At 38.0% G+C, this 25,260-nt stretch overlaps 1 long non-coding RNA gene across 2 annotated transcripts in view; it reads left to right on the top strand.

The window, feature by feature from the left end:
• The window catches only part of LOC311095537, a 45,887-nt gene extending 24,014 nt beyond the window's left edge, over positions 1-21,873 (top strand). For both annotated transcript variants that reach the window (XR_014608854.1, XR_014608855.1), the window contains exon 3: positions 21,186-21,873. This is a non-coding gene — a long non-coding RNA (uncharacterized lncRNA). The remainder of the gene's footprint in view (positions 1-21,185) is intronic.
• Positions 21,874-25,260: the final 3,387 nt, after the last annotated feature.

The following is a 25,260-nucleotide window of genomic DNA, read 5'->3' as shown; positions in this document are numbered from 1 at the left end:
GCCTTTTATCATTAGTGACTTGATTCGACTTCAAAGCGCAGTGCTAACTTTAACCTCTGTTAGACGACCAAGAAAGCGATCTACATTTGGCGAAATTACACTCTGTACACTCTGTTCAGCTCTCTCCATTCCTTGACTGACTGAATGGAAAGCAGTCAGGGTGGAATGAAGACATTTCTTATGTGAACCTTTTGTCCTGAGGGACCGACTCACTAACGTCCATCTCATCTCCCTGTCCTTTGCGCTTAGTTGCCGTGGAAACCCAGAGGTAACTACTCCAAGGCTCGGAAACAGGAGCGGGATATTGACTTGGCGTCGGAATGTTCTGCACAAAATCATCAGTCACATCACCTTCCTCCAAACTCAAACTCAATGGGCTCCATTATTCTTCTGCTCTTCACAGCACACGGCTTGCTTGAAAATAAGTCACCCACTGGTATTTTTCTCGTAAAAAAGCTCTGGGTTCTGGCACCACATGACTGAAGGAAATGGAAACCGTAAAACGTTCATCCTTTCCAGGAGTTATTTTGTAGAGCTTGAGGGGAAGACGTACATGTTTTATTGATTTAACACAGAGGCACATATACTTGAGTTTCACTGTAACTTGTCCTTTACCATGCCATCACAGAAAGACGTGCGTTTATGAGTAAGCGTCCAGAGCCTCTCCCCCAGCCTACTGTCGGTTCTGCTTCAGCGGTGCAGGCGAGGGCAGCTGAACTACCGTAATCGCTGCATCAATTACATGCATCTGCGCTCTTGTTACTCAATATGTATGAGATTAGAGGTTTGAGTTCAATTGCCTTATTCATGTTTGTGAGGGAACAATGTCAGGAGAAATTACACAGTGCACTACTTTTTTTTTCCATACTTTTGTTCTCCTGCTCATGTCTAGTTTGTATGAACACAATTATACTTTCTTTTCACCTGCTGGAGAAGCTGTTGGGTCTTAATGATATGGACCGCTATGGTCTTAAATGTTGCTTCATTATGTTGCATGTGCTCATTTGTCATGCAGGGTATTATGCTGATGCCGGCTTTAAGGTTTAAAATATGCATGTATCTTTGACGTGTATTAATTATGGCATCTTACATCATGCATTCTAGTTATATGATGTTGTCTGTATTCTTTGAACTCGATCCATGAAAAAGTAATAGGATTTTTTTCCCGTCTTTCTAGATGATCAAATGCTAAAAGAGGTGTGTTTAACTCTTAAATAGGTATGGGTGAAAATGATTTGCAAAAATTATTTCATGTCACTTTTTATATGATCTGGTCTTATCCATCCATGCTCCATTCTGCTTATCATCTCCTATGTAAAATATGTTGCAAGTGTGACGTATCCCAAAGTGTCCTAAAAATTAGGAACCTAAATTCCTTGTATTTTTACACTGGCTCATCTTCAGCCTTAGGGGTAAGTAACTCTAGCTTGAGGTTTACTGTCCTGCAGAGTTTAGCTCCAGCCCTAATCGAACACACCTACTGGTTACACTAAAATCCACTTTAGACATTCTACTAACTAGAAGTAACAACTACATGTCAGCTAATGCTCTTTAATTTGCAACTAGACGTCGATACTCTCATTAGAGTATTAGTAGACTAGTAGGGTTAGGGTAATAAGATGACATGCACTTGCAAAGTCTGTTGGGGAGCATCAAAATAAAGAGTTAGCAGATATTAAGCAGAGAGTTAACTAATACTCTAATGAGAGTTAGTTGACATGTAGTTGCAAATTTACTTATAGTCATTAGAATGTCTAAAGTGGACTATTAAACTAAAGTGTTACCTAATTTCCCACAAAGTCAGAATGCACTTTACTATGGGCAGCTGTGTTGGTTTTAGTCAAGCCTGACTGATGTTTACACAACACTGTTTTCAAGTAAAAACTGAAAAATGTGTATGCGCTTTGGCCGTTTACACGACAACAGTGTTTTGGGGGCCTGAAAATGCAAACATTTGAAAACGTTTCAAAGTGCAGTTTCTGAAAACGATACCGTCATTGCCTCCGTGTAAACTACAAAAACTCACATTTGTAAAAATAGTTATGTCATGCGTATTATGTGTTCAATTGCGTTTCTTTACCAAGTGACATCGCCAACTACTGGCCTGGCAGGAATAATACAGCATTTTTAATCGTTTTCGCGGATTGTGTGAACGGAGATCATTTTGAAAACGTTGTCGTCCATATGTGATTTTTTTTTTAGTAAAAGTACCCTTAATGATCACAGAAAACTTGAAGTCATGTGACCCACATACTCAAAACAGACCCAACTATAAATCATAACAGTATCTTCCATGTAGAACTTTTAACATCCTTAGAACCTTTCCATAAAAGGTTCTTTATAGTGAAAAAAATATTTTTAGATTATTAAAAGGTTCTTCTCACACACACACACACGGCTCACTGAAAGGTTCTTTCTTTGTGAAACCAAAAATGGTTCTTCTATGGCATCGCCACGAAAATCCCCTTGTGTACATCATTATCCAAAGTGATTTTTGTTGCATTCAAATTATACATTGTAACAGTTCATTAATTTCCTGGGAATTAAACCCAAGACTTGCCATTGCGCTACTCACAGTTTGAGCTACAGGAACATCATTCCCAGATTCTGCAAAAATAAATAAATAAATAAATAAATTATATATATATATTTATATATATATATATGAGTTCGTTGTATGGTTTTGTGGAGTTTAAAAAGTTCTTGGTCTTGCATTATACGTTCTTTAGATCAGCATATTGCTTTCTGGGTTGTTTAAAGTACCAGTATTTAGATGGTTTTCTAAATAACTATACAATGTTCTTTGTGGAACTTCAGCATGTTTTCCTATAATATTAGGTCCTAACTGGAAGCCTCAAAATGTAATAGTTTTTTTGATTGACATGGGCCAAACATGTTAGTCCATGGATGTTGTCCATGGAGGTTTTCCAGGATCAGGCTGTAAAAATAAAAAGTTAAATTCTATAGATTTGAATCCGTATCCCATCCCTTAATTCCTGATGTCAAGAAAGAACAATTTCCAGAGCCCATGTTTCACCTCTTTTACCCGATTTCCCTCATCTTCTCCAGCAGAATGTCTTCAGCCTTGTTTCTGTTTCAGCAAGCTTTACCTCTTGAGCTGCACATTTTGCGCTTGTTGTCGGGTTGCTGGTTGCACATGGACTCACGGGAGATGCCAGTGAGTGATCTGAGGTGACAGCCCAGCACGGCGGCAAGTGAGCGAAAATTTATGCCCCCCCCCCCCTCCACATATACACTTTTCTGTGACAGTGTCCCATGGGCTCCAGTCACTGGAGTCATGGGAATTGGTGAGACCCCCGGGTTCATAATTTAATTATATGAAAGAGAGAAAGAGAGAGAGAGCAGGGTCTGATAGCACAAGTCACATTACTTAAAACCAAACACACAGTCTTGCCCCCACCCCATCACTCACACATATAAACACACGGATAAACACACAGAGCTGTCCGTGGAGAGGATTGGTGGAAGGAATTACATTAACATGGCTGTGAGCTGAGGGGGGTTTGATACTCATGTAACCTGATTGCGGCAGGAGGAGCGTGAGGGATGGGGATGCTGTCCTCTACCCTGCGGAGATGTTTATCCAAATGAGAGTGGAGAGAACGGCAGCGCACTCATACTGAGGCCAAGATGCCTTCTTCTGCCACTGCATTGTCTTCGCCTGCTGGGACAAATGTTTTCTGTCTTTCTGCTATTTGAACCATCCTTTTTCATAAGTTTCTACACGAATTGTGATTTTTGCACTGTGTGTCATGATGAAGATGGTGATGGTAAAAATGAAGCTGGTGATGATGGTTATATCGGTCGTGGTGATTATGATGGTGATAGTGGTGATGATTATGATTATGATAGTTAATGCATAACAGTGATGATGATTATGATAGCAATGGTGGTGATGAAAATAACACTGTTGATAACAGTTGTGGGGATTTAAAGTGGTGATGATGGTGATTACAGTAGTGATGGTGGTGATGATGAAGATGAAGCTGGTCAAAGCAGGGATTTTCATGATAGTGTTGAACATGGCAGTGATTATGGTGATAACGGTGGTGGTGAATATGATGGTAATAAAAGTGATGATGATGGTGATAACTGCTATCGAAGACATGATGAACAGCATGATGGTGACAAGGTGACGCTTGTGATGACAGTGGTATTGATTATGATGCCATAACTACAGTGATGCTGTCTGTCTGTGATCATCAGTGATGATGACTGTGATGATGTAAATATAAAAGTGGTATTGATTGATACAATAACAGTGATGATGATAACACTGATGTTGATATGACAACAATGGTGATGATGATGATTCTGTATTGATGAGAATGTGATCATGTTTGTGATAACAGTGGTATTGATTGATATGATAACCATGGTGATGATAACAGTGATATTGATGTGATAACAGCGGTGATGATGATGATTCTATGTTGATGATTATGTGATGATGTTTGTGATAACCATTATGATAGTGATAACAGTGTCAGTGATAATGAATGTGTTGAGGGTGATAACAGTAGTAATCGTGATTGTAGTGAAAAAGATGAGAGAAGTGGTGACAGCAATGATGAAAATAATAACACTCCAAGTTATGTTATCATGAACTGTCTACACTTTAAAGGGGTGGTATAATGCCCTTTTCACAAGATGTAAAATAAGTATTTGATGTCTCGAGAGTGTGTATGTGAAGTTTTAGTTCAAAATACCCCACAGATATTTTTATATAGCATGTTAAAATTGTCAATTGTCTTTTTGAGGGTGAGCAAAAACGCACTGTTTTTGTGTCTGTTCCTTTAAATGCAAATGAGCTGCTGCTCCCGGCACAGAGGGCGGAGCTTCAACAGCTTGTGTCCTTTTACCTCACACAGACATGCACTGAAAATTTCAAAAACTTTTAGCCTTTTATGTTCAAACCGGAGTCAGACAATGAAGGAGAGGCTCAAGAAGAAGTGACAACATGTAGAATGCAACAGGACATTTCTGAATGGTTAGTTGATTTATGTAGCGTATGTGTAGTTATCTTCTAGTCATTAGCATATTCTGTCATGATAATCTATGTAAATGTAAATTTTAGGGTTTGTGATGTCACACACCGGGAAGGAATGTTGTGTAGTCCCTTCCAGCCGTTTGTTGTAGTCCTTAAAAAGCAATTTCTTTAAAAGCAAATATCTCCCTTTGCTTTGAACTTTGAGCGCCGTAACTATGCAGATGTTGTTTATGCTCAAACAGCAACATTACACACTAACTAAAGTTAAAAAAGTGCATTCATAATCAACCACTCCTTTAATTTACACCACTACACACACTATAAATTAGCTTTACTGCTCTTTGAAGAGAAGAGCTGAGAAAAATTCCATCTAGATCCACAAATACAGCCTAGATCTCATTGACCATAAGGTAGGAATGGACTATCCTACTACAGCTGGCCCAAGGCTGTTCCACACCACTGAAACCCACATTACCACATCAGTCGCTACAGCTACTGCTATAGTACATTATCCAATACAATGCTGTATTATACATTATACACAACACGTACGGAGCTGTCCATATTAAACAACACCAGATATTTAATAAAACAGAGATGGTATAATTATCTAGTGCTCATCCAGACACAAAACACTTTTAAGCTGCTTTTCAAAAGCCCCATCCATTTCCCATCATCTGAAGCCTTGAAAAACCAGACAGCGAAAACTCACTGACACATTTCTCATTCTCGGGGACAGTTTGCTGCCTTCAGTCTGTGAAAGTGGTGGACAGCCACAGACAGCAGACAGCACTGGAACAATGGAGGCCAATATTCCAGCAGCCAATTTTAGGCATCTCATATAAAACTTCATCCCGTTTTGTGGCATCAGAAGTATTGTCTGTCTGTCTATCTATAAAATGTGTTACAATATTCGTCAATCATCTTGGAGCAGGAATCTCAGTGAGCAAATAATAACATTACATTAAATCACAGAAAAAAAAAAAGAAAAAAAAAAGCCAGGGGAAAAAGAGAGAAAGAGATAAACTGGATGGGAATCTCACATCAAAGAGAGGATACTTTCAGTTTTCTCAAGGCAAGCCTGCAGCTTAACCTGCTGCTTTTCCTCACTGAGAGAGTTCATTCCTCGTGCAGTGAGAAGAGGGAGAGGGGGGGAGGGGGAGAAAACCAAGGAGAAGAAGAAATATCACCACACTTCACTGAGTGAAAGCCTTCGTTGGTACTACAGAGTTCAGTGTTTTTCAGTGTGTTAGTGGGGAAAAAATAAATGAAAAGCTCACTTTTCAAATCAGAGTTACAGGAAAATATGCCTTGTTGTTAATCCACATGCTTGAGTCGTGATGCTCGTCGATGATCTGAGTTCAAATTTGGATGTGCAGCAGTTCTGATTTCTCGGTTGATGATGATATGATGATAACAGTGGTGGTGGTGATTATGCTGTTGATATAAAGTGATGATGATGATTATGATGGTGGTGATGATGATGGTCAAAGTGGCAAAGCCCACTGCTTTTATGATAGTGGTGAGAATGACGGTGATCATATGATGATGATGATAAACAGGTGGTGATTTTGATGGTAATAAAAGTGAATATTATGATGACAATGACAATTATACACATGATAAATGTGATGATGGCAGTGTTTTTATGTTCATTATGGTGATTATAGTGATGGTGATCATAATGGTGACAAAGTAATGATGTTGGTGATAACAGTGGTGGTGATGATGATGAAGATCATCCTCACTGAGAGAGTTCATAGCCTAGCGTTTAGTCCACATGTTCTAACACATTGAGTTGTGGTGCTCAGAGTTCAAATTTGCCATGCATCATTTCATTCATCTTTCTCTGATGTACTGAATTAATAATGACAAAAGGCACACGTTTTAAAATTAAATCAGGCTTTAAAGCTTAATGTATTTTTTTATGTATATCAAAATTAAAATAATAATTAATGACTAATTAAAAAAACCCATGAAATGTAAAAGTTTGTTACTTACTTTCATGTCTTAAAGCTTTGAAGGCGTTATGCTTGGTGCACCTAAAAGTGAACAACAAAAATTCTAATAACTATTTGTGTTTACAATTTTAGTCTTTCTTTTCCTCTTCTATCTATCATATATATGATTTTTACCAGCCATTTTCTCTGCACTGCAATCTGAGCCAGTATACCTGATCCACACCATTACTGACACTCAAAGGCAATTACTGTGTGTCCAGCCTGTCTGTGCTATGGGATCTTTCCAACCCCCCTTGCTCTTTCTCAGTCTAAACCTGTTGTTTCTTGTATTGGACCTTGTCTAACAGTTTTCACCTCCCTGTTGACAGGTCTGAAGCATGGGAGTTTGCAGTGCATGTATATATGTTGGTGTTTGCCTGCATGTGTGGGTTTGTGGACAGGGAATGTGGTCTACAGCCTATATAGGCAGTTACTTTCCAAGATTGCATCCAAACTGTCAAGTGATTGATTTGAAAAGCTGTATATAAGCAACAACTCCATGCATGCATGACACAAACAGACAAGCACCTGGGAGACTCTATTCACAGCTGATAATGAATAAATTCATTATTTTTTATAATGTCCAGTTTCATTTCCTAGTGAGAAGTTGTATTCATGGAGCTTTATGAATCCAGGAATATGAATGCAACTTCACTGACCTTAAACCTTTATTCCAATACTATTCTCCATGTGGCCTTGTCTTCTATCAGAGCTTCAAGAACGAGAGCAGCTAAACAGACAACTCTGAAAAGAGTGTACATCAGCGCTTTAAATGTGCACACTATCTATAAATTCATCCCCTGCCAATTAGCCTCACTATATAATTTTAATTACAAATTTGAATAAGCACAAACAGTAAGAGCCAGTGAGTAAGAACTAGCATCGCTTGTAAGGTCTTAATTAAGAGAGGGTTTTGATGAATCTATTTCCAGCCAAAGCATTGATCAGACACAAAGAACAAGCATGATGTTCAGACATTAAGGATGATTATCTGTCATTATTTATGCTTCGCAGGTTTTAAATTTAGTTGTTTTAGTCCGTTCTGAGGGTATGACGAACAAGTAGCTAAAGCAAGCATCAATACAATTATTGTTCATACTTAATTCCTAGAGTAGAACTTAACTCTAACTTTATTGCACATCTCATCCTACAGTCTTTATGTGCGTGTGTGATATATGAGAGAGAGAGAGAGAGAGAGAGAGAGAGAGAGAGAGAGAGAGAGAGACAGAAAGAGAGACGGACATACGTACGTATGTATGTATGTATGTATGTATGCATGGATGGATGGATGGATGGATGGATGGATAGAAATGCTTCAAGCCAGACTTTTTATATTCCATGTCGAATTGTACTGAATTGTTTTCTAAATTACATTCATTCATCTGTAATTTAGGCTGTAATGGACAAGACAGCAAGATGTCCATTTTATTTATTCATTTATTTATTGTGAACTTTAAGAATCAAACTACTGGTAAAATAATTTATTATAATGCAATTTTCAGGTTCATAAAATGATAATGGCAATAAGAATATGAAATCAGTTCAAATTAGGATAGTAATAATATCATAGTAATATTACTGCTATAATATTATCAGTAAATTATTATCATGCCCACATACAATCAAATTGATATAAACTAGAATGTGTATAATATCACAACAATGGAGAGACTTGCAATCAGCCACAGGATTTAATCAGGCGAGATAATAGAGCGATCTATTTTTGATTGCTATAGTTATCCCTTCACAGCAAGAGGTTAGCATTACGATAAAATTCCCCTACGTCACAGTATTCCCTAGTCATCCGCAGAGAAGCAGAAATAGAGCGGGGGTTAAGTGTACCATCTGGGAGTAATTAATACTTAATTAGTGTGTGAGGTGTTGAATACTCGTTAGGGGGGACATTTGGGAGCACCTTCAATCTCCTAAAAATATCCCGCGTTCTGCCAAAAACGACTACGCGCAAACAGCCTCGGAGGCTCTCGCTGACATTTAAACACGTGAAGTGTCCACAAGAAAACTGAATCATGTTTTTCAGCACCTCAGGTGTGATTCAGTTTCATCCAAAAAACTTTTTAGCAATGCTGTTTATGCATTTTGTAACTCAAGCATCTCTAGATTCATTGCCTATGTACATGTGCAAAGTATCCGATGAGTCAAATTAAGTGTTCACACGTTCAAAATAGACAGAGCGATTACAGATGAGTCATGGCACATTTGGAAAATGTTAAGGAATTGGAATGATACATTTGTGAAGATTTGTTTGTTTGATGGGATAGAAATAACATAATTTCTGCTTCTAGAGAATAGAGCTTCTAGAGTGCAGAGATGGTCTGATTATTAGAAGATTTGAGGGTCCGTTCGTCCGGAGTTGTGCGACAGTCAATCGCTGTTTGCGGATACCATAGAAATGAATGCGATTGTCTATGACTTCTCTTATAAAACAGCTTTTTGTGTGTGTGTGTGTGTGTGTAAACTCTAAAAATGAATCCAAATGAATGTTTAAAGTCCCCCTGTGGTGAAAATCAAGCTTTTAATGTTGTTTAGATGTCTATGTGGTGTTTTTAATATGCTTTAAGACAAACCATGTACAAATTCATCAGTCAACACCATTGTTGAGTATTTTCTCTTTAAAACTGCAGTGAACCAAAGACAGTCTCAAAAACGCAGTTTGAAATCGCTGGTGTTTCTGACGTCACAAACTACCTTGTAACCAATCTGGTCAACCTGTGATCATCAATGAGGGGATCTCTGAGCTAATTTGCATATTCATAGAACCACCTATACTAAATGAGGCAAGGGTGTAGAGTTACATTCAAACTATTTTAAGGTATTAAGATTTTTTTCAATGTCATTTTGGTGATCAAAGATGAGTTTTAAGGGATAAAATGATTGACTGCAGGGGGACTTTAAGTCTTCAAAATGTTGAAGATTAGTCAATGAGCTGTCGATTTATTAAATGATAAGCTATTTCCTCACTAAAGCGGTTTATTCAGAGTAGTGAAGCCTCTCCTCCATTGACATCCATTAAAAAAGTCTCCTTCCCTGCGTACCGCAGCATTAGCAGGCGTTAACGCTTTTTTCAGCTAAGGTTGCAGGCTTGCCTTCAAGTGGCTTTAATCGAGTGTATATCAGTTGTAAACTCGTTACTGCAGTGCATTATGGGATTGAATGAGTGCACTTGATAACGTCCAATATGGTTTCGGACACCACTACACATGGCTGTTCCCTCAAATAGTGCCCTATTTAAGGGTATAAGGGGCGATTTCGGACACAGCCCATGACAACAAATGAAAAGTGAGAAGATAGGGAACAAAGGCACACAGAAAACAAGAAAACGCACACATAACAGTAGTCTATGTATGAAAATTTCAAACGCATGATTTTCAGGCTATTTCAATCTCTGAAGCTTGGAATTACATGCATCTCATTAGCTTTTTGCCTTCATTATATTTTACAGTGGAAAGTTGAGTTAAATAAACATACGGTAAAGTGACAACTAAAGGTGATATATGGAACTTATAGAAACAAAAATTGAATTAAAGGAAGTTGGGAAGCCTGTGCCATGGACAGGAATAAAAAAATACATTTTGCACCATCAATTCCTTTTGGTAACATGTTTTTTCTTTCAAAGTTCCTGTTGTTGACCACAGTAACTCGGTACACTAAAAGACAGGTCTTTCAGTGCTAGACAGAGCAAACCTGTCAACTTCACATGCGATCGGCACCCAAATCGCTTCATAATGAAAGCAAGGACGTTCTGCGCTTCCATCATTTTCTCAGGCCTTTCCATAAGCCCCTCAGATCATCTCTCAGTTCAAAGAGGAAAAGAGGCAAACGGCTCAAGACAGCTTTTAGCCTCTCTGTTTCAACAGCTGTGTGCCTCTGCATCTGTTGGGATGCACGTTTTGGGTTTTCACTGCGCTCTTTTGGTTTTCCTTTCTTTCCCCGCCAAGAGTCAAAATCCCTTTCATAAGAGCCGCAGGCGAGCAACTACCTCCGCTGGTGAGAGACACTTAGTAAAACAATACAAGACAACCTTTTATTATCACGGTACCCATTACTTTTTAACGAGGATAATCCTAACATGCTACTACTCATGAATAATTTAAGGAGGAGAGCTCACCCTGGAGTGACAGGAGAACAGGAGGGAAAGTTACAAAGAGCGAGTTTATGACTTCAGCTACAGCACTTATAATTAAGATCGCTTCATGGAAAGTACCTTTTAATTGCACCATCATTGATCCACGGGAAAGGTGAGGCAAAAGCCTTTGATAACTAGTTAATAACACAGTGACATGAACTCTGGTATCGTCAGCCACGGCTCGTGCCCTTTATAGTGCTCTTTGAATCGGCGATGAAATGGAAATGCGCACTGATAACTCTCTCTTTTAGTCGTCTGTCATAAGAGACGGTTACAGCGTACAGAGGTGCCTGGGTTCACCTCGCACTCATTAAAATCCAATACAAAACAATTACTGTTTCACCGACTAGATTCAGAGGTAAATTACATTGTAAATGGATGAGATTATGAAGGTAAAGGTCTGGAGGGGAAAATGTTTGTTTATCGACTTGCGCTGTCACCATCTCAGAAGGGATACGGTGCCTGAAAGTGATTTTGTGATGATTTTGGAGTGCTGTACGAGACCTTTGCAACCATAAATACAGAAGATGTTGTTTTCATAAATGACTTAAGGCCCGATGGCTCTGAAACCAATGAGTCATCAGGTGAGCTGAGATACTGGGGTGAATGTGTTAAGTGAGGACGTGAGGATGAAAGGAAACATTGGTGCTGTGTTGAGTGTGGAAAGCCTCGGGCTGGATGTTGCGTTTCAAAGAACTGCTTCCCGCTGCTGCTTTGGACACATTAACTAGCGTTGCAGCCGCATATGAGAACCGCATCTTTCTTTCTAAAGCTGTGCAAAGGTGGCACAGAACATGCATATACTATAAAACAATGTTTACACACGTTTAATTGGGTCACAGAAGCATAATATACATTTCTAATTCATTGCAATTGCAGGAAACAATGCAGCACAAGCTGATTGTCATGACAATTACTTTATTTTAATGGTCTAGTTTAGACATTCTGTTGACTATATGTAATGTTGCACCTACATGTCAACTAACTCTCATTAGAGTAATAGGCCCTGTTTACACCTGGTATTAAGATGCGTTTTGGTCACGTATTAAGTGGACGGCGCTAAATACAGGTGTAAACGGGGTCTAAAACATTTTTGAGCTAGTCCACTTTCAACCATTTCCAGAGATAGTTGAAAACGCATTAGACCGGATTGCTTTCGTAGTGTAAACGCTCATGTGGTCGAATGAGTTCAAACAGCTACAAAAGACCGTCAGCTCTCCTCCTACTGACCTAATGCTTAAACATTATGGGAAGCGCTCTAGCCAGACGGGATTTCAACTTTGTCAGCTGAAGACCCAAGTTTGGTTTGAAGACCAAAAATGTACCAAGCATAATGTTCTCACCATTCCTGATTTCCAACACACTCACAGCATTCGGCTGGTCTTGCAGCTGTCAGAGAAGAAACGAAAGCTGAAGCTCTCCGTATGATCTGATCGGTCAAAACGCATCTTAATACCAGGTGTAAACAGGGCCTTAATTGAGTATTAGTAGACTGGTAGGGTTAGGGTTAGAATAAGTTGACATTCATGTGCAAAGTTACTTATAGTCAGTAGAATGTCTTTTTGGAAGCTTCACAAAAAAAGTAATAAGATATTAAGCGGACAGTCTACTAATAATCTAATGAGAGTTAGTTACAGTAACATGAAGGCGCAGCGTTACTTATAGTCAACAGAATGTCTAAAGGAGACCATCAAACTACAGTAAGTGTTACCGTAAAGTTTAATGCAGCTCTAATGTTTGTGTTTGTTCATATTTCTTTTTGAAGAAGGTTGTGTGGTTGAAAAGATATGGTCTAATTCATTGGCCAAGTTAGCAAAACAGCAGACAATTTTGATTCTGTACCTCTTACCGCACAGGTCGAACAAAGAACTAGTAACTTGCACTAGTCATCGCACACTTTCAAGTAAAGCAAAATTTACGCATGTTAGTTATCTGGAACAAATTCATCTTCTCACATCCTCATGAACCTCTCTCTGAGGAACACAGACCAACCACATAAGGTAATTTCCTCCTGGACTTTATTCATGCATTCCTAATTTAAATTTTAAAGTTTAAATTCAACTCTTATTTAATAATGTATTAAAAATGTAAAAATGTATTATTACAATTTGAGGTGATCAAACTAACATAGACAGTATTGTAACTTCGTGTTCACATCGTCTAATAATTATCCAAACCCAAATTACACTACTATTGAGTTGTGACACATCTGCTCATTGTATGAATATTTTCCAATTTGAAGATCTTACCATAACTATGAAATAACACAAATGGAAGGTGCAGGATGCTTGTTAACAGTGTTCAAAGGGTTCATATCAGTATTATTTTAGTATCATGGAGAGCCTACTTTATTTATTAATATTTTGAATTAGTAATTAAAATAAATTCTAGTAAATATATTACATCAAAGAGGTTCAGCTGACGAAAAAGTTGGGGAATCCCTGCATTGCATGTAAATGTGACATGGCATGAATTTGTACATAAATGTTTGAAAGACAAAAGCCTTCCAAAGACGGTTAAAAGACGTGAGAGAGTGATAAATCAAATAATAATTAATGTGTTTGTCAGGAGCTCATTAGATATGCAGTGTTGCAATGTTGAGAAAACACTTGTTAAAAGTGAAATGATGTGTGTAAATCTGTGGGTCTCAGTTTTCAGTGGCTGTTCTGTGTGAGCGATTCCACAAGCCTGGAAGACCTTCTGAACATATATAAGCAGTAGGCTTTTATAGAAAGGAAAATGTAAAAGATAAAAAAGAAGTATAGGCAGAATCAATGAATTATGAATAATTTACTGTCATTGTGAGATAACATTCAATCATGTTAATCAAAAAAGAAAAAATGAACTGTAGTCTTAGTTTTTTAAGATGTAATATAATCTAATTACAAGTACTTAATTTTTGGAATTTGATTACGTACGTATAATCCAGATTACATGTAATTATTTACTACCCAGCACTGAATAGAATAACACTGTCAAGTTAGAAACTTGTGTTGGATTGATTTTCCATCAATATCTGCTCAATTTCACCCATTAAAATGTAAATTTTAGGAGGCATAATTTATCTAGTTTGTCTACAAAGCTAATTTTATGCTAAGTCTTTCTAAGATCACGAGAAATATGAATTCATACAACATCAGAAGTTATCATCCTTTCTGCACTTGACTTATAAGACACCATAATGCAAGATGACAAAGTGTTTTCATGCCAATATATTAAATTAACTTAAATGTGTTATTATAAGACACTTTGGGAAGGGGTACAATAAGCCAACGTCCACAGAAAGCCACTCATCACCATCTAGCACACGACTATCTTTGGCCTGATAAAACATTTGAGCGACTCATTGGAGCGTGTCTTTCCCTCGGGGCACCAAGAGTCCCCAGTGTGGAATGAGATCATTAAAATAATCAAATTACGGCCACTACGGGAAAAAAAATCACCAATGGCTAAAGTTGTTTAAGAGTATTATAAATAATGGCACTAATGCTGCAGAGAATGAGAGTGATTTGGAGAGCTTAAACAGACCTTGAGCGGTCTACACTTCACATAATAGGCTTGATTCAATCGCTCCCATACTAACGTAAGCGCGTCGTCATAAAAGATGTCGGCACACTGCAAAGACAAATGTACAAAGTCACGTTACCAAGGTCAGTACTTGCCTGCCTTCACGTTCAACGTCGATTGCAAGGTTCAAAAAGATTAAAGCATGTCTTTGCAGCCAACTGAATAAATATCAAGCAAATAATAATGGCAATGTTTTGTTCACGCAAAACAAACATCTTGACTCTAATTATGAATCGTTTAATTTCCCTTTCCTTCGGTGCCTATAAAATAATATCTCCTTTGAGGCAGTGTGTTATGAAAACGCCGTTTAATTTAAAGGAGTATTAAAACAGCAGTAATTACTTTATCTTCTCATTTGATGATCTTTATTGTTGGCTGAAAAAACAATCTTTCAATTCTCAAGAGAGTATGAAAATAAGAGAGCCTCCTCATCAACTTTGCGCCAGCATCATGAACATGAGCAGAAACTGTTCTCATTTGAACCAATAATCTCCTTGTCAATGTCACTTATCAAAAAGCTTCCAAATTATTTACGGCAAATGCAAGTTTCGTGTTGGATCTGTCAAATTGCAAGCGTGCCATCAGTTAGGAACAGTTGATTTTCTTTTCTTTAATGAATCTAATGTTGCCTTTTTCTTTCCATCCTTTCGGTTAATTGGATTATAATGTCTGTCTGCTTTAATGTTGGGAAGAATGAACAACGAAAGGAAATCTTTACGCTCATATCTATAATAAAAGTTTTCTCTTGGTCCCCGAAGATTAAACCAACTTCTTTATTTGTTCAAAATCTCACTCTTGACATGGAATGATAGGAAATGAAAGGGTGACAAGTGATTACTGAAGCATACATTCTTTTGTTCTGCTTTGATAGTGCAAAGTCTGCAGAAATAATGAGGACAGGGGGTGGGGGGAACAAAAAATAAAGACGTAAAAAAATAATAAAGACTCATTTTGCAATGACTCATTTTGAGATGTTGTCCAAAACGATCAGTCTGCCCTAAATATAGAGGGATGTGAGAACATTGCAATAGTGGAAGTCATTGTGGCAGAAATGGCGAGAACATGTTCAATGCTCCACACATCTGCACCTGCCATCGATGTACAGTACGATGTTTCATTGGACAGCTGAATATCTGTGAATGAAAGGCTTGTTAACGTTGTTCTTTAGTAACTTCTTGAGACTAAACCGTTCTGATAACATTCTCATCATGTTCTCATCAAGTACTCATCGTGAAGATGCTCTGATGTATACCAGGCTAACAGGGAACATTCTGGAAAGGTTCTCTCAAAATTATGAACAAACGTTCTTCCAGTAACTTCCAGTAAGTTATCTTTTATAATGTTCTCAGAACGATAGCACAAAAACTGTATTTATACATCGTTCATTGAAGTTTGAAATGTTTAGAAAATATTCCGAAATAATGAAAAACTTAATATGAGCATTATTAGCACAACGTTTTTTAGCACATGTTGTTAGCTGGGCAGCACAGCGATCTGGGCAACCAGAGCTTGATCTCGAACATCACCTATATACAACACATGCCGGTTACGTTTGGTCGAGTGTTCATTGGCTGTTAGGATGATTGTTTGTGAAGAGAAAAGAATCATTGAATTTCATTTGAGTTTGAGAGGCAAAAGATTGTTTATAGCATTGAAAATTTAAAGGAGATTCTGGTGGAGTGAATTCACTAAACAAGTTATCCAGTCAACAATGTTACTCTCACAGAGAGTGGAATTACTAACAAAAATAAACACATTTTTGGGTCATACTTAAAGGGTAACTCGCGCCAAAATGCAACCTAGGGGCTTTTTGTTAATCTACCCAAGGCAAACTTTCGTTTAAAAGCATAATTAGAGTGGAAACGCCACTTTTAAGTTTGACCGTATTTTCGCTTTCGCTTTGTCAAATTGCCGTTTGAATGGGAGTGAATGGGGCACGACTATGATAGCATCAAAAATCACTATTTTTAAAACACTAAGAAGGCTCGACACAACATGAAACTTTGCTCAAAGTATCACCAGGGGCTCTACACATGAACTCGAGCATTGAGAACATTGTTTGTGTACACAGAGTTTACTAAAAAGAAAGATTTTGAACAACTCACTGAAGCTGTGTCCACCGGCATTTTGACAGTCAAAAATAGTCTATCTTCGAATAATGAACTGACAATTTTAGCATTGTTTCTTATATGAGGATCCTTTTTCAAATACAAGGTCAATATTGATTTTCACTAACGACAAAACAACAAATTATCTGTGAATTTATATGGAACTAAGCTTTAGGAGCTTTCCATCTTTACTCTCCTCCCTGTTACGTTGCATTCAGAGATCGACTATTTTTGACTGTCAAAATGCCGGCGGACACAGCTACAGTGAGTTGTTCAAAATCTTTCTTTTTAGTAAACTCTGTGTACACAAACAATGTTCTCAATGCTCGAGTTCATGTGTAGAGCCCCTGGTGATACTTCAAGCAAAGTTTCATGTTGTGTCGAGCCTTCTTTGTGTTTTAAAAATAGCGATTTTTGATGCTATCATAGTCGTGCTCCATGCACTCCCATTCAAAAGGCAATTTGACTGAAAACGACTCTAATTATGCTTTTAAACGAAAGTTTGCCTCGGGTAGATTAACAAAAAGACCCTAGGTTGCATTTTGGCTAGAGTTACCCTTTAAGTTTAGGGTCCAATTCTAACTATAAACTAACTATTAACTACGACTTTTGCCTCAACAAACTCCTAATTAGTGCTTATTAATAGTTAGTAAGGTACAGTAGTTGTTAAGTTTATCTTTGGGTAAGATTAAGGGATGTAGAATATGGTCATACATGTATAAAGCACATAATAATGCCTTATTCTGCAAGTACTGATAAACAGCCAATATCATAGTAATACGCATGCTAATAAGCAACTAATGGTGAGAATTGGACCCTAAACTAAAGTGTTACCATTTTTTGTTTTTGTTCAGTTTTTTCAACTACAACTATAAAAAAGATGAGACAAAAATGCAAAAAATATAAATAAAATTGTGTCTCACGGTAAACAAACTAAATATTACAAAATGGTTAAATGAGTAAAGAAATGTAATTCATTTTATGGTTTTTAAGATTAGTCTTGTTTAACATTATGAAATCCTCCGAAACGAGTTTGCAGCAGAAGTCACAAACGATTTGAATATGCATAATTAGAAATACATACAAATTTGTACACCGATAAAGTTGTTCATATGTAAATAATTTATGTTTTAGTGCTGTCAATACGTCAGTATTATACGTTTTAGTGTGTATAAAACGTAAGTAAATGAACGTGTGGTAGAACTATACGTAAAAATACACACGTATTCTCATGAGATCCCGTTGCTTTGTCAACATTCTTAAGTGAGGAAGTGAGCTCCTCTAGTTATTGTAAAGTACTTCAGGCTTCACGTCAGACGTGCTGGAAGCGTCTTACCTGATGAAAGCAAAGGAAAAGAAAGACGATACACACAGTCTAAAACATGTTTCCTGTGCGAGACACCCCGAGGACAAGAAAGAGAGGAAGTTTGCATTTAGTCTAACTAGACAACGGCAATGAGATACAAACCTCTTCCATTTTTCACTGTCAAAAAGACCTGATTCAGGCCGTACAGACAAAAGCAAATGCAGCGCTGTAAGGTTCTAACAGAGTATTGTGTTAAACAGAAAGAATCAGAGAAGTGACACTGTGTGTGCGTATGTAAAGCTGGTTTGAAGCACCAGGAGGTATTTCATAATGAGCAGGGCGGCTGAGCAAACCGCTGCGTCCTGTGAAAGAATTAGGTGCGCGAGGCATCAGAGCGGCGCAGTACTGTCATTAACGCAGTTCCAAAATCACCATTTTCACTTTATTAGTACCCTTTAGTTACACACATATTTTCTTTTTCTTTCCAACATCGCCGACAATATGAATACAAGAGCAAGGAACGCACGACTTGTCATTTCCACTGCAATTTCAGAACCATTTCAAGAAAAATTAAGCTAATAGGGTATGGCCGCTAGCAAACGTATATTCCATCCGAACCCAGTATGAAATAAATGACATCCTTACAAAGAGCCAACTGAAGAACGAAACACCAGAGTCTGAAAATCAAGGCAGAATCGGCCTGGTTTGAAATAACGAAGCCCATTTGCGTTTCATCTTGCAGTCCCCTGCTGTTTCCCACCAGGCAGATTTAATAATTTGGTGGGAAATGACATTAGTATTTATTTATTATTTCCTTGCGCTGACCACTTGTTAACGTAGATGTGTACTGCTGCTGCATGCTTTCACACACACATAAAACACCTGTTTATAAATTGTGCTTTTGGCTCCTGCATCTTTAAAGGTGCGCAGAGGTACGTCCACACACACATACACACACACACCGCTGAGATGACTGTGGGAAAAGGGGTGGGAGCCGAAGCCCTTGTGCTCCGCTAAGTGGAAAACTCGATCTTCTTACCTCAGCAGCTTCATACAGGGGAGAGCAGAGGACATATGTGCAAGAGAGAGGTCTTCTGTCGTTGATTAGCAGTATGCATAGGAAAAGCCAGAAGACTTCTCTTAATAAAACATCAAGCTCTCACTGAAACTGGTGCATGGCCAGAATTCGCTGGGAACGTTTATACGGTCAGTGAATCCACTATAAATCACACTTTGGTCCTGCTGTATGTCAAAGACTTGCAGTTTCAGCTTTGAGGATGTTAAAATTATTCCACTTGATAGTGTATTAAAAAATAATGGGTTTAAAAGTAGATTAAGGGAATATATTATTAAATAAAAACTAAAAATGAAAGATTAAATTAATAATTTATTCGCCCTGATGTTGACAGACTAACTTTATCCACTTGGCAGACACTTTAATCCAAAGCACCTTGTCTCGCATTCAAGGTACACCAGCTTATGTATTCCTTGAGAAATTAACCCAATGACCTTGGTATCATGCAATACTGTTTGGCATACATGAAATTTCTCTTTTTGCCACTTTTCTATTCAGTGAAAGTGAATGGAGACTAGGGCTGTCGAGCTCCAAATATGACAAAAAAGCACCATAAAAAGAGTCATTAAAACTTGAGCACTATACTCCAAGCTATCTAAGGCCCTATTTACACCTTGTATTAAGATGCGCTTTGGTCGACCGGTTCACAAGTAGACTAGGGAGACACATACCCGTTTACATCTGGTCTTTCACGTCTTTTTTTGTCCACTTTCAACCACTTCTGTCCGGATTTCTTCGAGGGAAGGGTCTATGGGCGGGTAAATGTATGGGCTTTTTCAGATCTTTCGATCTAATGGACAAAATAAGTTCATGCAATTTACACATGTATGCACCCGGAGACGACGGGAAAACATGTAAAGTTTTGCAGCTATCAGAGCAGAAACGATGCAAGACAGCCGAACGCTGTGAGTGTGTGTTAGAAATCAGGAATGATGAGAGAACATTGTGCTTGGTATGTTTTTCGTCTTCAAACCAAACTTGGGTCTTCAGCCGACAGTTTAAATCTCGTCTGGCTAGCATGATTCCCACTAATGTTTGTGCGTTAGGTCAGTAGGAGGAGAGCTGACGGTCTTTTGTGGCTGTTTAAACACATTCGACCACATGAGCGTTTACACTATGAAAGCAATCCAGTCAAATGAGTCTTCGACTTCCTCTGGAAATGGTTGAAAGTGGACAAGCTCAAAACATTTTAGACCCCATTTACACCTGTATTTAGTCGTCCACTTAAGATCCGATCAACCAAAACACATCTTACTACCAGGTGTAAACAGGGCCTAAGTCCTACACAATAGCTTTGTGTGAGAAAAAGGCCAACATTTACATTATCTACTAAGAAAGTGTGCCCTCTTTCAAAGCTCTTAATTTGAATTTACATTCAGGATCTAATATGTTGAGACTGCGATGAGACATGAGAACTAACAACTTGACAGATGATATAAAATAAAGGATCGGGCTTAGGCTAGCCGATACCGATCAGTGTAAAAAAATGCCTAATCAGCCCTGATCCTGATCCTTGAGATCGGCTTGGGACATCCCTAATATTTAGTAAATATTCTCCTACACTGACCAGTTTGTAAGATGTGAGATGTAAATAAACATATGCAGGTTTGTATGATGTCAAACATATTATGTTTGCAAGGAATTTTTTAATCCAACAGAGAAAACGTGCTTATATTCTTATTTTTTTCCTCTTAACCGGATTCTTACAGGTCTACACCACCCCTTTACAATTCGACTGAAATTCCAGTCTGATCAAGTCAGTCTGATGCTGTGTTTACACAAATGTTTTTCAGTCCGATTGAGCCATCAATCTGACTATCAGATTATTTGGGTGCATATAAACGTAACTACTGAAGTCAAACCTGAGGATGTGTCGTCATATTTAGAGCTCAATTGCATTTGTCCCCATTCATTATCATTGTATGAAAAAGACCAGCCAGGATGTTCTGAAAAATACCTCCTTTTGTGTTTCAGAAAGAAGACCATACAGGTTCGGGGCAACATGAGAGTGACTAAATAATGACGGAGTAACAGTCAATGGAACGTCATGGTGACTTTGTCTTGGCTGTGTTCCATCAACATCATTACCACCTTCTCTAAAAGTCAAGACCAGTCATCATAGACTTCACCTTCCTCTTTCCTCTCCGTCTGACCTTTATGTTCCTCTCCCAGTCCATTTTCCCTTTTCTTTCTTTGTCTGGCCAGCTTAAGTTTAGTAGCCAAGGAATCCCTTATAGTGATGTCAACTATAGCAGTCATCCTCATGTACATCCACTTTTTTCTCTGTCTCAGCATTTGTGTGTGTGTCTCATTCAGGGACTGTGGATGCAGGTATGAAAATGTTTATGCAGCACAATAACGTTCCTCTTAATTGCATTGTGTGTTCTTCAACACCTGAGATCCATAAACCTCCATCGTCATCATTCATTACCCATCACTCTCATAGATTCTTAAAGCTGAAGTGTGGAATTTTTTTTACGATGTTAAAATACCTTCTTCTATCCCAGTTTAATATGCAGAGATGATTAAAATTTGTCATTCATAAGCCCTATTCGGATGGGACTAGTCTTCTAAAGTCTTATCACAAAGTGTGATTGTGTGTACCAATTCAGACTGAAATTACATGTGTTTATTACACAAGTGGGAGTGTGTGTTTTCTAGAAGTGGATGCTAAAGAACTGACGTATATATATATATATATATATATCTTTCTTTTTTTTATTTTTATAAAATTTTAATTTATTATTAAAAACCTTATTACAATCATGCCAACTCTAGGAATGGAATTAAACAGCATTTTATTGATAGGAATGGGATGTACATAGGCTTTGTCTTGGCGGACTAGATCTGCTATGCTGCGGCTGCTGCTGGCATGAGTGAAGGCTACTTCCGAACATACTGTGAATAGGATACGAGCTGCTACAAGGAAAGTAGGGAGAATCCCCAAGCAGATCTAGGCAGGTGGTGCTGGGGAAGGAGAAGGGCTAGGAAAATTCCCATGGTGCGCTGAACTGAGTCGAGCCGGTTCAGAGCGGAAATAAATAGGTTATGTAGATAGAACAAACAGACCGACTGGCTTAAGCAGCCGGCTTTAAAGTGCCCCATGATGCTTTTTCAGATATTATCTTTCATGCAGTGTGTAATATAGCTGTTTGTGAATATAAAAGGTTTGCAAAGTTGTAAAGATCAAAGTGCACGATAAATAAAGTTATTGTCTCCCCAAAAAAATTTATCAATTCTGAACTGCCGAAACGAGTCGTCAGTAATTCCTGTCTTGCATACGTAACAATGTAACAAATTTGCATAATGCCTTCCTGTGGTCTTCATTGGCTGCCCACAAACAACGTCTACTTTGATCCTCAAACACTGTATCTGGTTCATGCATTCATGCCGAGAAGACGCTGTTTTCTGCTCTGCAAAAGCAAATTCTTTTTGTTAACACTTCCAAAGGATGAAGATGTGAAGAGTCAGTGGTTGAAATTACCATACAACAGCAGTATGGCCTTTTTTGGGAGGTATATCTGGGAGGTCTAAATGGGATTAACAAAATGCCTACTTTTTTGGACCAACTTGCTGCTCAGAATCACAACCTGTAAGTATGATTAATTATTGATATATATTATTTTCTACTGGATGTTTAAAATATGTAGTTTTGTGTTTTATATTGTGTAGGTCTCCGGCTAACCGGCTAACTCATGTTATTAATGTCTTACTGACATACTTCTACTATAATCAGCTGTGGGCCACTATTAACTAAAACTACTACTTTGAGTAATGATAAAGGATGGAGCAAGATTTGTTTTACAAACTTTAATGTTACATCAGTCATTCACGTTAGTGCTCGGCAAACGTAGGCACCATTATGGATACAGTTCATGATACAGTTCCCATGTGCACTGCAATAAATAAGAAATATACACATCGGTTTGTTGATGGATTTAAACTTGTTAATGCTGATGGTGAGGAATTACAGTTACAACACTGAGAAAACAGTTACATCACTGAGAAACGTCCTGCTCAAATCATTAATGCGATGGAGGTTCGGGTTGAATAACTAGTTCGTCCAATGTTTCATCATCGCGCTAGCGCTCGGATTGATATTGTAAAATACACGCTATTGTTACTGTCTTTATAGTGTGTACAATTTTTGAGCTTTAGGAAGCTTCTGGAGCTGAAATTCAGTTATGGTAATGGACGTTTTGTTTTCTGAAACGCGCTCCAAGCAGTAGAACAATCACAACAGACCCGGCCATCTGACCAATCAGAGCAGAGTAGCTCTCGGAAAGGAGGGGTTTAGAGAGACTGATTCCTCGAACAAGTCGTTTGAGAATCTTTGAAAAATGTGGTGATGCTGCAATGTATATTATGAGAAAATTAAAGTGTTTTTTTTTTTTTTTTCTGATGCATGTAAATGTAGGAGACCTCCAAAACAAAATTAGGAACCTTTAAAATAGCATAATATGGCACTTTAAGGGTTGCTCAGAAGAGTTTCATCACTGAACTATGTATTTAAATATATGTTATATGAGTTTATAGAAATGGCAGCTTATAATAAACCCATTGCTGATATTAAAATAGCCAGTCTTCGAAGTTTCTGTGATTTGGCTTTCCTTAATTTATTTTGTTATTATTACTTTTTAGTTGGAAGCAGTCCATATTGAAATGTACAGCAAGATTAATGTGCAAACGGCAGCTCAGGTTAGTCAGAAAACACATAAGGAGAAGCATTGTGATAATATAATATCAGCCATCACAGATATTCGCATACACACAGGATTAGATATCTCAGAAGACCATTGAGTTTGCCGAAAAACAGTAGGTAATCTGCTCTGGCTTTTGTTCAGAGGTTGTGTGTGAAAAACAAAGACTTGGCAGATTCGGACGGGATTCGAGTCACAAAGTATGTCTGTGAAACACAAATTTATCTGATGTCTTCAGGGTAAACTAGTCCTATCCCAATAGGAAAGACTGAAAAACTTCCAGAAAAACTGCAAATGCTGTACCAGAAAAACTGTAAGTGATATTTTGTGTGGCCTTACGAGCCTTCTATAAAATGGGTGGAAGAATCTCATCAACATTAAGCAAGTAGGATTCCTGTAGCTCAAACAGTTAAACATGGTGCTAATAAATGCAAAAATCTTGGATTTGATTCCCAGAGATTGGATAAACTGAACAAAAAATATTTATTTAGCTTGAATGCAATGTCAGCCACTTGCAAATGTACATTAAATAAGGGACCAAAGCCATATGTAGAGACCAGAATATCAAGATTAATACTTTGCCTTTACCAATAACTTGTGTGTTTCTTGATGCTAATGAATAGGTGTTAAAAGTAAAAATCTATACATTTGTATTCATAATAACCAATATTTAGGGTTGGTGTAGCCTATTAGTTAAATATCTAGGCTGGTAACTGAAAGGTTGTAGGTTCAAATCTTTTAATAATGATCTATCACCAATGTGGCCTTGGGTTAGACGATTAACCCCAGGTTGCCCCTTGTAATAAGTCTGTTACACATTTGGGATTAAAACGTCAAGTAAATGTAGATTATCTACCACACAAGAGGATTAATGTTGTGCTTCACAACAATGTTAAGTCAGTCATCAGCCTTCAACATCTTATGTCAAGTTCATGACCATAACTAATTAACAATTTCTAGGACTTATTAAGGACTCTTCAAATAAGTGTTGCCTTGGAAACAATGACATCATGGGCTTGTCATGCCTTTATACTGGCTGAGACTATGTGATTATGAGTGTCAGGCTCCTCTATACAATGGGTGGATCAGTGCCACACTCCGACAATCAGAATTATTACAGCAGAATGACAAGCCACGGTACAGCCATTCAGCATTGTCGAAAGTAGTTATTTTGCGTTGAACCCCTTGTGAGCAAGTTTATATATAGTACAGCACATATGCGACATGTTACAGAAGTAGAGCGGTAATTAGTGAACAATGAATGACTGTCTCGTTCACTGGTCAGATGACAAGCGCTGCTTAGCGAGACATACGGACGCTCGGGGAGTGACGGGGATGGGACTTTGGTG

The sequence above is a fragment of the Abramis brama genome, assembly GCF_963993115.1.
Source record: "Abramis brama genome assembly, chromosome: 13".
Lineage (NCBI taxonomy): Eukaryota > Metazoa > Chordata > Actinopteri > Cypriniformes > Leuciscidae > Abramis > Abramis brama.
This window is presented reverse-complemented; position numbering and strand designations above follow the sequence as displayed.